This window comes from Artibeus jamaicensis, unplaced genomic scaffold, assembly GCF_021234435.1.
Source record: "Artibeus jamaicensis isolate MK-2021 breed Jamaican fruit bat unplaced genomic scaffold, CSHL_Jam_final contig_415, whole genome shotgun sequence".
NCBI classification, from domain to species: domain Eukaryota; kingdom Metazoa; phylum Chordata; class Mammalia; order Chiroptera; family Phyllostomidae; genus Artibeus; species Artibeus jamaicensis.
The window spans coordinates 13,437,390-13,450,458 of NW_026521823.1; the positions used below are offsets into that span (position 1 = coordinate 13,437,390).

The following is a 13,069-nucleotide window of genomic DNA, read 5'->3' on the forward strand; positions in this document are numbered from 1 at the left end:
AGGTGGCAAGAATTTTTTTAATACATATCAGAGCAGAGTATAGCTTAGTTAAGTGCAAGAAGGAGGAACTTATAAAGAAAGATGGAAATTAAATTACACTAACTGAAATAGAATACATATTCCACCTAATGTTGGCTATTTCACACATTCATATATATCAATCAGTATCACTCTCTCTGGCAAATTTGGCCATGTAATAATGGATGTGATGTTCATATGTTACAGACTAGATTGTTTCCCCCAGGTTTTGAAATCCTAATGTGTAGTACCCGTGAAAGTGACCTATGTGGAAATAGGGTCTTCACAGATGATCAAGTGAAGGTGAGGTCATTAGCGTAAGCTCTAGTCTAATATGACCTTGTTCTCATAAAAAGGAGAAAGTTGGACACAGAGTAGGATTCACACACGGAGAAACACAAAAGGGAAGACTGTGAAATCTCAGGGAGAATGCCATCCACAAGCCAAGGAACACCTGAGGCCACCAGAAAAAAACAAAACAAAAACCAGTTCTGCCGATACCTCAGTTTCTGACTTCTAGCCTCCGGAACTATGAAACAACAAATGTCTGTTGCTCCAGACAAACAGTTTTGATACTTTGTTATTAAGAGCTCTAGCAAACACTATCCCTTCTCATATTAAATGATGACATCACTATATAGACCTAATATCTAGACAAATTACTATGTAACATGGCATTCATTTAAACATTTTACACTATTTAATGTAATTTAATTAAATTATTTGTTTATATAATTACAGAGTTGCAGTTAATTGTCTGCCTTGTATTATTTCCTCGCTATAAAATTAGTTTATGGTGTTATTCTGTTGTCATCAACACATTTAGGAAATTAGAACAAGACCTAAAATTTAGAGATTTTATTTATAGATTATATAAAATTAAATATTAATATATTCTACATAAACATATGGGGAGATGATTTATAATTTATGCTTTTAAATATCATACAACAGATTTTCTTATCAAACAAAATGTTTAATATAAGGAATACAGACTATATAACATTTTCAATATCTATGGAAATAATTTATGACAGTGATTTATAAATCTTTAATCATCCGTATAGTTCTAAATAATTTTTTTCTGATACAATTATCAAAGTTATTTTGCCTAAATCTTAAAAATATGCATTCTGCTTTACTCTCTGTAGTGCAACCCAAAAATCATTATCTAGCAACAATTTATATTGACAACACATGTATATAGAAAGAATTTTCATTTTACACCTTATTGATTGAAAAGTGACTAAACAGGTGAGGTGCAAAGATGCACAGACAGGCAGGGAGCTGTGGAGAGGGGCAGAGATGAAGAGAAGCAGAATGGGCATCCCACACCCATGGGTGGTCGGTAAAAATCAGGAAGGATCCCTTGAGAGCAAGGGAGCCCAGCCCTACACCAGACCAACCAGTTCACGATTCCAGAGCCGGCAAGATAAGTCCCCATAACTTCTGGCTATAAAAACCAGTGGAGGTTGAGGTGGCAAAAGACACTAGGATTCTCGGGAGTCTCCTCTTAAGGGTCCTGCCCTGGACTTAGAACTTATGCAGACTTACTCCTTCTAGGTTTCAGCACCAGGGCAACAGCTGGAAGGGCACCAGTGGCATATTGGTAAAAACTGAAGTGTCTGGCATCAGGACGGGTGTTGGGAGACAGCTTCTTCCCAGACAAAACTCCAGAAGCCAGGCAGCAGCATTGTCCCCTCTCTAAACTCTCCTTCAACAAAGCCACAGAGGGGGGACATGGGTTGCCCCACCCTAGTGATTACCCAAGGTTCCTCCCCATCTTACTTACAGGTGTGCTTTTCTACAATAGGCCATGCTACTAAGACAGGGCATCAAAGCAGCTCTATATAATATATAGAAACAAACATAGGGATGTTGTTAAATAAGGAGATAAAGAAAAATGGCCTGAATTAAAGAACAAAACAAAACTCTAGAAAAAGAAGTAAACAAAATGGAGATAAGCAATCTACAAGATGCAGAGTTCAAAACACTGGTTATTAGGGTGTTCAAGGAACTCATCGGGGTCTTCAACAGTATAAAAAGACCCATGCAGAAATGAAAGTTACACTAACTGAAATTTTAAAAAAAAGTTATAGGCAATTAACAGTGGAAGGGATGAACACCAGAATCTAATAAATAATTTGAAACACAAGGAAGAAAAGAGCATTCAATCAGAAAATCAGAAGGGAAAAACAATTTTTAAAAATGAGGATAGGCTGAGGAACCTCTGGGATATCTTCAAATGTAACAAAATTTGAATCACTGGGGTGCCAGAAGGAAAAGAGAAAGAGCAAGAAATTGAAAATTTATTTGAAAATAAGTGAAAGAAAACCTCCCTGTTTGGTGGAGGAAATAGACATACAAGTCCAGGAAGCACATAGAGTCCCAAACAAGATGGACCCAAAGGGGACCACACCAATATACATCATAATTACAATGCCAAAGGTTAAAGATAAAGAAAGAATTTTAAAAGCAGCGAGAGAAAAGCAGAGAGTTACCTACAAAGGAGTTCCCATAAGATTGTCAGCTGATTTTTTAAAAGAAACTTTGCAGTGAAGAAAAGACTGGAAAGAAGCATTTAAAGCGATGAAAAGCAAGGACCTAAATGTATATTAGTCCATCAAGCAAAGCATCATTTAGAATTGAAGGGCACATAAAGTGCTTCCCAGACAAGGTAAAGCTAAAATAATTCACCATCATCAGGCCATTATTATATGAAATGTTAAAGAGACTTATTTAAGAAAAAGAAAATCAAAACTATTAACAATAAAATGGCAATAAATTGATAACTATCAACAATTGAGTCTAAAAAAACAAACGAAGCAAACAACAATAGAGACAGAATCATTGCTATGGAGATCATTTCAGAAGGTTATCAGTTGGGAGGGGCAGGGGGAGGTACAAATTGGTAGGTACAAAATAGACAGGGGGAGGTTAAAAACAGTGTAGAAAATGGAGTGGCCGAAGAACGTATATCCATGACCTATGAACATGAACTAAGGGGGGATTGCTGGAGGGAATGTGGGATACCAGGTGGAGGGGGATAAAGGACAAAAATTGGGACAACTATAACAACATAATCAATAAAATATATTAAAACATGAACTCTTGCCCATCTCACGTATGTCACCTGTTTCTCTGTCTTGATAAATTAAAATTTATTTTAAAATAAGAAATCATTAAATATAGGTGGAATGTCAGGAGTAGAATTTAATAGCAATATAAATGGGCCCTGTTGGAAAACCATTATGTTAGCCTGTGCTATACTCAGAAATTGTATAATCTACAAGGAAACTGCCATTTGTAGTTTTCATTCTACATACTATAAATTTGAATATAGGATTTTTTTCTCACTAAATACAAGGGCTTTATTGTTATATAATAAAGATTAAAACAATGTGATAATTATTTTCCTTTAGTATTAAAAAAATGCTCCACAATGGTGGATATATAAGTTCAAATCATTTATCTGCTATAATAAATGTTTGCTTTTAATATAATTTACTTACATTTTATTAATATTTAGCTCACTTATCTAAGATGCTCTAAAATTATATAAAAAACTTAACAAAACTTTTATGTATTATAAATGAGGGAAGGAGAAAGAGAGGAGAGAGACATCAATGTGTGGTTGCCCCTCATACACCCACCCCCTACTGGGTCACTGGCCCACAACCCAGGCATGTGCCCTGACTGGGAATCAAACTGGTAACCCTCTGATTCACAGGCCAGCACTCAATTCACGGAGCTACAACAGCCAGGGGCTAGTGCTCAGATTTCTTATTTGTAAAAATAAACTGAAATTTTTAAGACCAAATCCTAGATTTGCATTTTGTAGACTTTTATGCATCCCAACTGTCTAAGATAAAGAATAAAATTCAATTAAGTACAGATGACAAAGAGCTTTGCATTCTTTTCAGAAACCTGTTGCTAGTTTTTGCCTATGATTTGATTTTTATCCAAGAATCCTTTACTGGAATTAACTGCAGTCATTCAGAGGAGGTTTGCCTTCCTTGAGGGCAGTGCAGAGCTTCATGTTGAAAAGGCGGCCATAAGAGGTCTGTGTGCCATTGCCCAGGTGGAATCCACACTTACAAACTCCTAGGAGGCCTTGCTGTGCAGAGGGCCTGATGCGGTATAGTGAGGTTCATCTTGGAGAGTGGGGCCAAAGGCTGTGAGGTCCTGGCGTCTGGGAAACTCCAAGAACAGAGGACTGAGTCCATGAAGTCTGTGGATGGTCTGATGGTCCACAGTGGGGACCCTGTTAACTACTGTTGACACTGTCATGCACCATGTGCAGCTTAGGCAGGGTATGCTGGGAATCAAAGTGAAGACCATGCTTCCTTGGGACCCAAGGGGTAAAAGTGGCCCCAAGAAGCTCCTGCCTGACCACGTGAGCATTTTGGAGCCCAAAGACGAGGTACTGCCCCCCACCCCCATCTCGGAACAGAAGGGGGGGAAGGCCGAGCTGCCTGCCGTGTCCCAGCATCAGAGGGTCTTATTGGCAGCTGGATGTGGAGCCTGGATGTTGCTCTATAAAGACCTTTAATAAAAGCTTTTTAAGAGATTTTTTAAATTAAAATATCAGTTTAATACAATTTTGAATAACATGTTTAAATAAGCAAAGGGATTAAAAATATGCCTAGCTTTCAAAGTTGCAAATTTAATAGATTTTGCAGAGCATTCTGCAGGTAATTACCTCGCTTTTCTGGTTATGTGTGCTGCCAAAAATGTCCAGTTTAGATGAAGATCTACATTTAGGACCTAGATTTAGGAAGCAGATTAACCCTTTCATCCATGTATTTGGAGGCACTCTTGCCTTAAGGGATCAAGTGACTTAGCCAAGTTGGACTTTGGGTGTCATAATAACATCTGCACTGTGTCGTGATTAAGTAGTGTTTGAAGTACCTAGTTCAGAGTGCTAACTGGCACCTAGCAGACATTACTTCCTTTCCTCACTCTTCTTTTATCCGTCTTCAGAATGGTAATAATAGATGCCAATACAGTCGGCTTTTTTTTGTCTTTTTTTCAACTACAGTTGATATTCAATATTATTTTATATTAGTTTCCAGTGTACAGTATAGTGGCTGGACATTTATATAATTTATAAAGTGATCCTTTTAATAAGTCTAGTACACACCTGGCACCATCCATAGTTATTACAATATTACTGACTATATTCATTATGCTGTACTTGACATTCATGAGACTATTCTGTAACTACCAGTTTGTAGTTCAGTCCCTTCACCTTTACTACCATTCCCCAAACCCCTTTCATCTGGCATCCATCGGGGTGTTCTCTGCATTTTTAACTCTATTTCTTTTTGATTGTTCATTTTCATTGCTCCTCCTATTCCACATAGGTAGTTGGTTTTTGATGTAGGTCTGTCACCCAGATGGTCTTACCCTTGTGCAAGTCAGTTTAGAGCTCCATGTCAGCTTTCTCGTGCACAGATCCAACTTCTTAGATCCCTTTCCTATAGAATCCGTATTTGTCATCTCTACTTATTCTGGTCTATATTCAAGCATTACACAGAGTAATAAATAGGAGATTGTTCAACCTCCCTGTACCCACACCCTTGTATGACAACATTGTGCTGCATCTAGATCATTTTAATTCTCAAATAGAAACTATTTTTTGTAGCTCTGACTTCATTAAGGGACATTTATTATTTGCATTCTCAGTGCTATTTTTTTTAATATATATTTTATCTCAATCTTCACAGCTTGAAGAATCACTTTCAGGAACTTTATTTCCTGCTGGTTAGCTTGGCATCCCAAGCACTATTACTTTTACTCTTACTTTCTGAAAAAAAGTGAAAAATCAGTGGCCTATTATTTAGCACTGTCACTGGAAAACATAGAATTGCTTGCCTCATATTTTAATGTGATTCACCAAATCTCTCATCTTCTATAAGAGATCTTCATGATCACTGTAGCCCAATGGAGACATATAACTTGATATTAGTAATTGAATCTTATTCCATTGGATCAAGTCTGTACATCATTAGTTATTTTTAAATCATACCAAATCATTATTTAAAATACTGCACAGATATTAAACAAAAATTTAAAATTATATTAGAATAATTTAATTAATAAAATAAAAGTTAAAAATAAGTAGTATTCAGGTGACTTAAAATACAGGGTGTGACAAAAGTATGTTGACAGTTGTGTCCGTGAACCACAGTTTATTCTTGTATTATTACTTGTTAATTATTGCATTATTTTCCATACAGACAACTATAAACCATGGGTATGCTTACAACTTGGAAAGTTTTGGAGAGGTTATACATTGACTAAAAATCACATGACAAATTGTTGTGGGAGCTAAGACCTTAATTTAGTTCTGTTACTTCAAATATCAGACTTTTTCATTATGTCAACCTTTTAAAAATAACATTGTTATTGAAATCAAGGATTAACAATGTGTAACTATCATCTATTTATTTCTTTTTGAATCTAAAATCTAGCAAACAAAAACAATTCTGTATGTAAGTATGCACAAGTGGGTCTCATTCTACAACTGACTGGCAAACATGCTTTAGAGTGGAAATTACACGTATCCTCACTGTTAGAAACACAAAACTCTAACACCCAGGTGTAAAGGAAAACATAGTTTTCTGTAAAACAGGCATCACAGTTAGCAATACTAACATAATCTATTTGTTTTTCCTTATACTACTAAGATACAAACACCTATTTACATGTCAATATTGATTCATCTTCCAACTACTCAAGGTAGGTATGTGAATTAAAATTTATTTTTGATCATACTTGAGAAGCTATAGATAGTGATACAGGAATGCCCTGAAGGTTAATGGATTGACCATGGTTAGAAAATCGTTAAAGGGTACACAGCCATCAGAGTAACTGTCATCTTAACTTCTTTATAAAGCAATTTAGAAAACCATAAACACAATGCCCAGACAGCAATTTTAAGATAATAGAATTTCTTAAAATGCTATCTAATCAATGTGAAATTTCATTTTAAGTACCTTGAAATGAGTAGAAATGCATGTCTAGGTTAACTTATAAAAAGCCACATGTCAACATTGTTTTCATTCTTTTTAAAAATTCTATAAATATGAATTGCATTCTTTCAAGCCCTAGGATAGTAAACAGATTGTTTTTAATGTACATAAACATTTTTACATGGTTTTAAAAGTAAATAGGCAGCAACAGAATATTGAAATATATTTTTAAAAATATGTATTAGTTACTATTTTCTTCAGTGATAGTTTGGTTTTATTTTAAAATACATGCTTTGTATTTTAATATTTGTTTTAAAAGAATTTCAATTTTTCTTAAAAATTAGCAACCGTACATTTTACTTTCAACTGCAATTATACAATCATAAATAGAATCTTATTAACAGAGCTTTATCATATTATTTTAAGTCATTCTTTGATTTTTAAGGTTTAGAATTGATTATTTTATGAAGGTGGCAAGACATGGTTCTCATTTTTTTCCCATTCATTCCTGGTGTAACCGCATCAACATTTGTCTTAGCTTTTTTTCTTGGTTCACTTTATTCTCACTTTATTTTTCACTGGAGGTTTATATTTAAAGCTGATTAAAATTGTAATAAATATTACAGTTGATTGCCATGTGTTTTTAAATGTTCAGATAATTAAGTACAACTAAAGAAATGAATTTCAGAAACATACAGAAATACAACATTTACATCTTATCTCCTTTACTCTAAACCTGGAGGTCTTCTCAGAATTTAGTAATAATTTAAAATGCATGAATCAAAACTGAACATAAAACCTTGTACACAGTACCAAAGGAGTCACTATTGTCTTTAATATATGTTGTTATTAAAAAAAACACTTTAAAGATTTAGAAAACAAGTTTTAGAAACTTAGTAATAGTAAACATACATAATTATTATTGTCTTCAGGTACCATTCTGGGTATAGTATATGTACTGAATAATTTATTCATGTACAAAGCAAAAGAGTCATTAAGTAGCAAAACCAAAATTGGAAACTAGGCGTGTTAATACAAAGCATATTCTCTGTACATTAAAAACCATACTGATTTTTCTTCTATATGGGAGAAATATTTAATGAGGATAAGAGAATTTTCTTATAAAAAAGGATAAAAATTGGATTAGTAATCAGAAAACGTGAATTCGTAACTATATTTTCCACTCAGGTGATGAGAATCATGGGCTACTCATGACTCTGACATATAAGTATAAACACAACTATAAATACGTGTGTATAGATATGTGTATGTGTTTGTGACAGAGAGAGAAGGATGGGGAGATTCTTCTAGGAACTGTCTATTGTGTGAATTTTTATTTTTATTTTATTATTTTTTTTTGTATAGAGGTCAGAACACCAATTTTAAAATTTCCAGGGGACAATTTGAGTAGGGTGATCTATATAAACAGGCTCTCAATTAATTGATTAATGTTCTTCAAATCCCTGACTACACTTCCGTTGAGTGCACTGACCGTAAGGCTTGGAACAGTCGGAAGCCTCAGAACCAACAGGACATTCCATCGTTGCCTCTTCTGTTCACAGTTTCCTTCCCCTGGTGGATGAGGTGCTCACCAACATTAAGTTTTTTTTGTTCTCAATATATTTATTTCAGGACAGTTTTCTGAACTTATATAAATAAATTGGCTATTATGAAATAATATGAACTTCCAGTGAAATATAAGTGCAAGATAAATAAGTATTGTTTCAATGGAGATTAAAAAGAACACTTAGGAAAATCTTGATGAAGTTGATAAAATTTCTGTTGAGATCAATTTGAGCAATTTTAGGAAAAGAAGAGAAATATTTCAAAAAATCACTTAGGATTCTCAACTAGGAATTGTGAAAACAAAATCTAGAATTTATAGTAAATGCATTGTCTGGGGGATGGTTTTGTCAGACAGGTCAGAGGGCCAGTTAACATTCAAAGTAGGGCAGTGTCCTGCCTGTTATATATTTTAAGGTAAAAGATATATTTTAAGGTATGTATTTATATATTTAGCCTACCCATTATGATTACTTTGTATGATTACATCATACAAATAAAAACATTATTTATGTTCACATAAATCTTTAGATTAAGCAGATTTTCTTCTTCCACCATTAACTCAAATCATGTAAATGCATCTATCAGATCTGTAGTCATTTTGTACACATATTTTATATTCTGAAATGCAATTTTATTATCAAAAATTTAGTATGGGTTTTTGAATGAGTCCTTACTAAGTGTAAAAATTATAAACTAATGTTCATTGTTGACCCATAACACTAATACTAACATTACTATAAAGTCAGGTTGGTGGAATTGAAGCCTTGAAAAGATTCTGCACATTCGCCTTCACACATTGTGGTAACACACTCATTTGTAGGCACTAGCTCACACATGCAAAAGCACCAGACCCATAATAGGCTTTCAGAACCTTTTAGCCTAATGACTGCAGTACCCTCCCAACCTAACATAACCCTCTCATGTGTGTTTAATTGTTTTGTTCTAAATGATTATTGCATTGCTCTGAAAATGAAGAAGTTTAAAATTGGAATTAATACACCTGAAATCTTCATTTTTGTATGAATACAGCAATGTCTGTATTACAGTAATTTGATTTAAAAAAGCAAATCCCTAATAGATTATTTAAATGTTATCAAAGTATATATAGGGACATAATTGCTTTCAGAAATGTAATATAAAATGAATATTTTGAATGCTAAAAGAACAGTTTCTATCATTTTTATCTGTATGCAAATGCTTTTGAAAATTACCTTACCTGATACATTGCAAGGCCTTGACCACATTTTAAATTAGATTATCTTTTGAAAATTCTATTTCAATAAACATGGATGATTCATGGGATAAACCATCAAATTAAATTTTTTGCATCTTCTTCAATACTACTGAAGATTTTTAATGATCAGTTCAGGTTTTCATATTTTAGTTCTCTGCATTTATTTCTTCTGTTGAGAATCAGCATATGCTTTTAAGACTTTAGGTTCACAGTTTTAACTCCTGATTACTTTGGAATATATTTATGGAGGGTCAGCCACGTGTGAGGTATGGTTGCTTGGAAGCTGACATCAGCGTGGATGACATAGGCGTCTGTCACCAAGGAGCTTTCAGTTTTATACTGAACTGTCCTTGTTTCCTGTGAAACTAATCTAACTCTGAGAGCAACAGAAACAATCCATGGATCTTTAGGTGCTGATTCAGTGTTTTCTCACTTTGCAATTAATGACCATCCTATTTATAGGTAATTTAGAAAGTGTCTTTTCATTGATAAGAGACAGAGATTAATGGCATCTTGCCAGTTTAGAATGCAACCAGTCAATCAATCAACTAATGGTGTCGCCCATTATACTTAATGCACAGTTTATTCCCTAGGTAAACTGGATGATTTTATTTGGGCTAGAATATATATATATATATAATTTTAAATTTAAACACAATCGTTATATCCATTTATTCCTTAAAATTCTTTGTTTTCTAGAAGTTTGCTATTCCAACCAATGTTTTTGGAACAAACTTACATCTTTTTCAGGACGTACATTCATATATGGGTTACCGCCATAAAATAAATATCCATTGTCATTTTAATTTCCCATTTTGATTAATGACATTTTGTAAGTTCTATAGCTTTCTAAATGAACCCAAGGGCCACTACTAATGGAAATTAATACACACTATACATTACTGAAATAAACTCTCCCAATACACAAAACAAATTCAAGGAAATAAGACAAATTTAAACGCAATGTTTTGAAAATTCTCTTACAACCAAATATAATTTAAAAATAAACTATAGCAGCAAAATTAATGTGCCAAAAATAAGTATGAACCATGTGTGCATAATAAAAAAGATTTTCTTCTTATTTTAGTTTCCGCTGCAGTGTATTTTTATATTTGCATGTGAATTATTTACATCTTAGGAAAGCTCTGGTTTTTAAATTCTCACAATTTTTCACCAGCTATTACAGAAAATATGTTGAGGCCAGGGTTTGTTTTGCATCACTCCATTTGTGAACAAATAAAGAGCACAGGTAAGGCTATGGAATCATTTAACGCATAATGTATCCCTGTGAATGAAATGGCCTACAATCTTTGACTCCTTTTAAACTTTACTTTAAATAAAAGACAGGTATTTAAAAAGGTATCTTGACTACAGCTCACACAGGGCTTCAGCTCCCCACGAACACTGGTACACTGGCCCCAGCTGCTCTAGTCTTTTGCAAGTAGAAATCCCATAGGTCCTGGAAAACCACCCAGTTGTACTCCTAGTTTTATTCCAATTCTGTCTAGCCATTCCATCAACACCGACTGCTGCATTCACTGCAGAGACGTATGGCGAATGTCACAGGCGTTGTAATTCAAACTGTCCCACACGCCCTGTAAACATTTGTCACGAGGGTTTTGTCTCCCCCAAGTGCACCATTTGTATATTTGATTAAATAAACCATTGTATTCTCTCTTTCCTCCTCTCCAATGTTCAGATGACATATTGCCAAGCAAGAATTCTAGATTTTGGAGTTTTCATTTTAAAGAAGAGCCTTATAAGTTTGTAAGAGTGTGCATTTGGTACTTAGAAGAAAATCTGTGCTTAGACATTTATTTACACTGTAAATTTAAGTTGACTTAATCCAGTCTTTCAGTCACATAATCCTGATCAGGTGAGTCACCCTCCTTAAAATTGTGCACTGGGTTCCTTTTTCTTTTGGGATGCATCCCAAAATGCCTAGCAAGGCTTACGTGGCCTCCATCTCTCTCTGAACTACTTCTTCACTTTTATGAAACATCTTCTGCCTGCCTCCTCCTCGTCTCTAAACCTGGAACCTGCTTGTTTATTTAAACACATCACACTGCCTGCTTAGACAAGCCAGGACAAGTCAGAAGGACAAGGTCCCTTTGGTGAGCCACTAAGATAAGGACGGGTGAGCAACTAAGTAACTAAGAAGTAAGAACAAAAAAACATTGTATGACCCTATCAGCAGCCCTGCTTTCTTGCTTCCATAAACCTGCTTCTGCCATGTAAGCTTAGTAAAATCGCTTCTGCATGCCACACTATATAAACAAGCCCCTGCCCGAGCTCGGGGCCCAGAATTTGCAGACTGCCTCCTCTGGGTCCACTCGCATAAATAAAGTTCCACTCCATACACCCAAAAGCAGGTGAGTTGTTTTCTGTAACACCAGTATGGTTGCTTGGAACACTCTTTGCCTGGCTGCCTTCCATTTTTTACCCAAGTCTTTCATCAAAAGCTACCTTCCAAGGGTTTTTCTGCTACACACTCTTGAAACACCATACTTCTTTCTTTCCACATTCTCACTGCTAGTAACAGTTTGGTATCTGTTTTCATCCAGTTTATGTTTCCCATACAAGAATATTTATTGCTCCATTCCAAAGGAAGTACGATGGCCTGGCACATAAGAGGCACTTAACAAATGTCTGTGGAGCTGAGGTAAAGTTAAAGATAAATTTATCAGATATTGTACCCATTAGTATAAATATATGCACATTACAGACTAAGGGGTTTGTTTCATTTGTTCTGGTTTTGGTTTTAGTTTCCATGATGCTGCTGTCTGTGATCCCTGTCTCTTCATAATCAAAATACTTAAAATAAGTTAACCTTGACTCAAAGTCTTGCATGTACACCAATATTTCTCAGTCTTTGTTCCATTATGACATTGCTAGTTAAGCCTCTTTAGACATTCTTTTTTTCCCTAATTGCCTGCACCCAGTGACATTTGAAAACCACATGCATACTGTACAGCTGTTTAGGTAGGTACTGCACACAACCATTAGAACACCAACCATGTTCTACCTCACTAATACATTTTCATCCCTTGGGACAAAATCGTCCCTTTTGAGAATGTATCCTGTATCATTTTTATTCTTTCTATCTACAATGTTTTATCTAAAGAATAAAAGAATGAAAAGAGAGAGAAATGTCCAACTGAGTACTCTTTGATGGCCTGCTTCAGCTGCTTTTGCAGCATCTTCCCCTGCTTGCAGCTCAGTCTCAGAGTTTGGGTCTGCTCAGAGGCTTTGCTCCAAAAGAGCATCCTCATTT

At 34.8% G+C, this 13,069-nt stretch overlaps 1 protein-coding gene and 1 pseudogene across 2 annotated transcripts in view; one reads left to right on the plus strand and one right to left on the minus strand.

The window, feature by feature from the left end:
• Positions 1-13,069, minus strand: part of LOC119044094 (protocadherin-9) — an 889,458-nt gene that overhangs the window by 357,448 nt on the left and 518,941 nt on the right. The window lies entirely within an intron of this gene.
• LOC119062514 (40S ribosomal protein S3-like) lies at positions 259-4,570 on the plus strand (annotated as a pseudogene).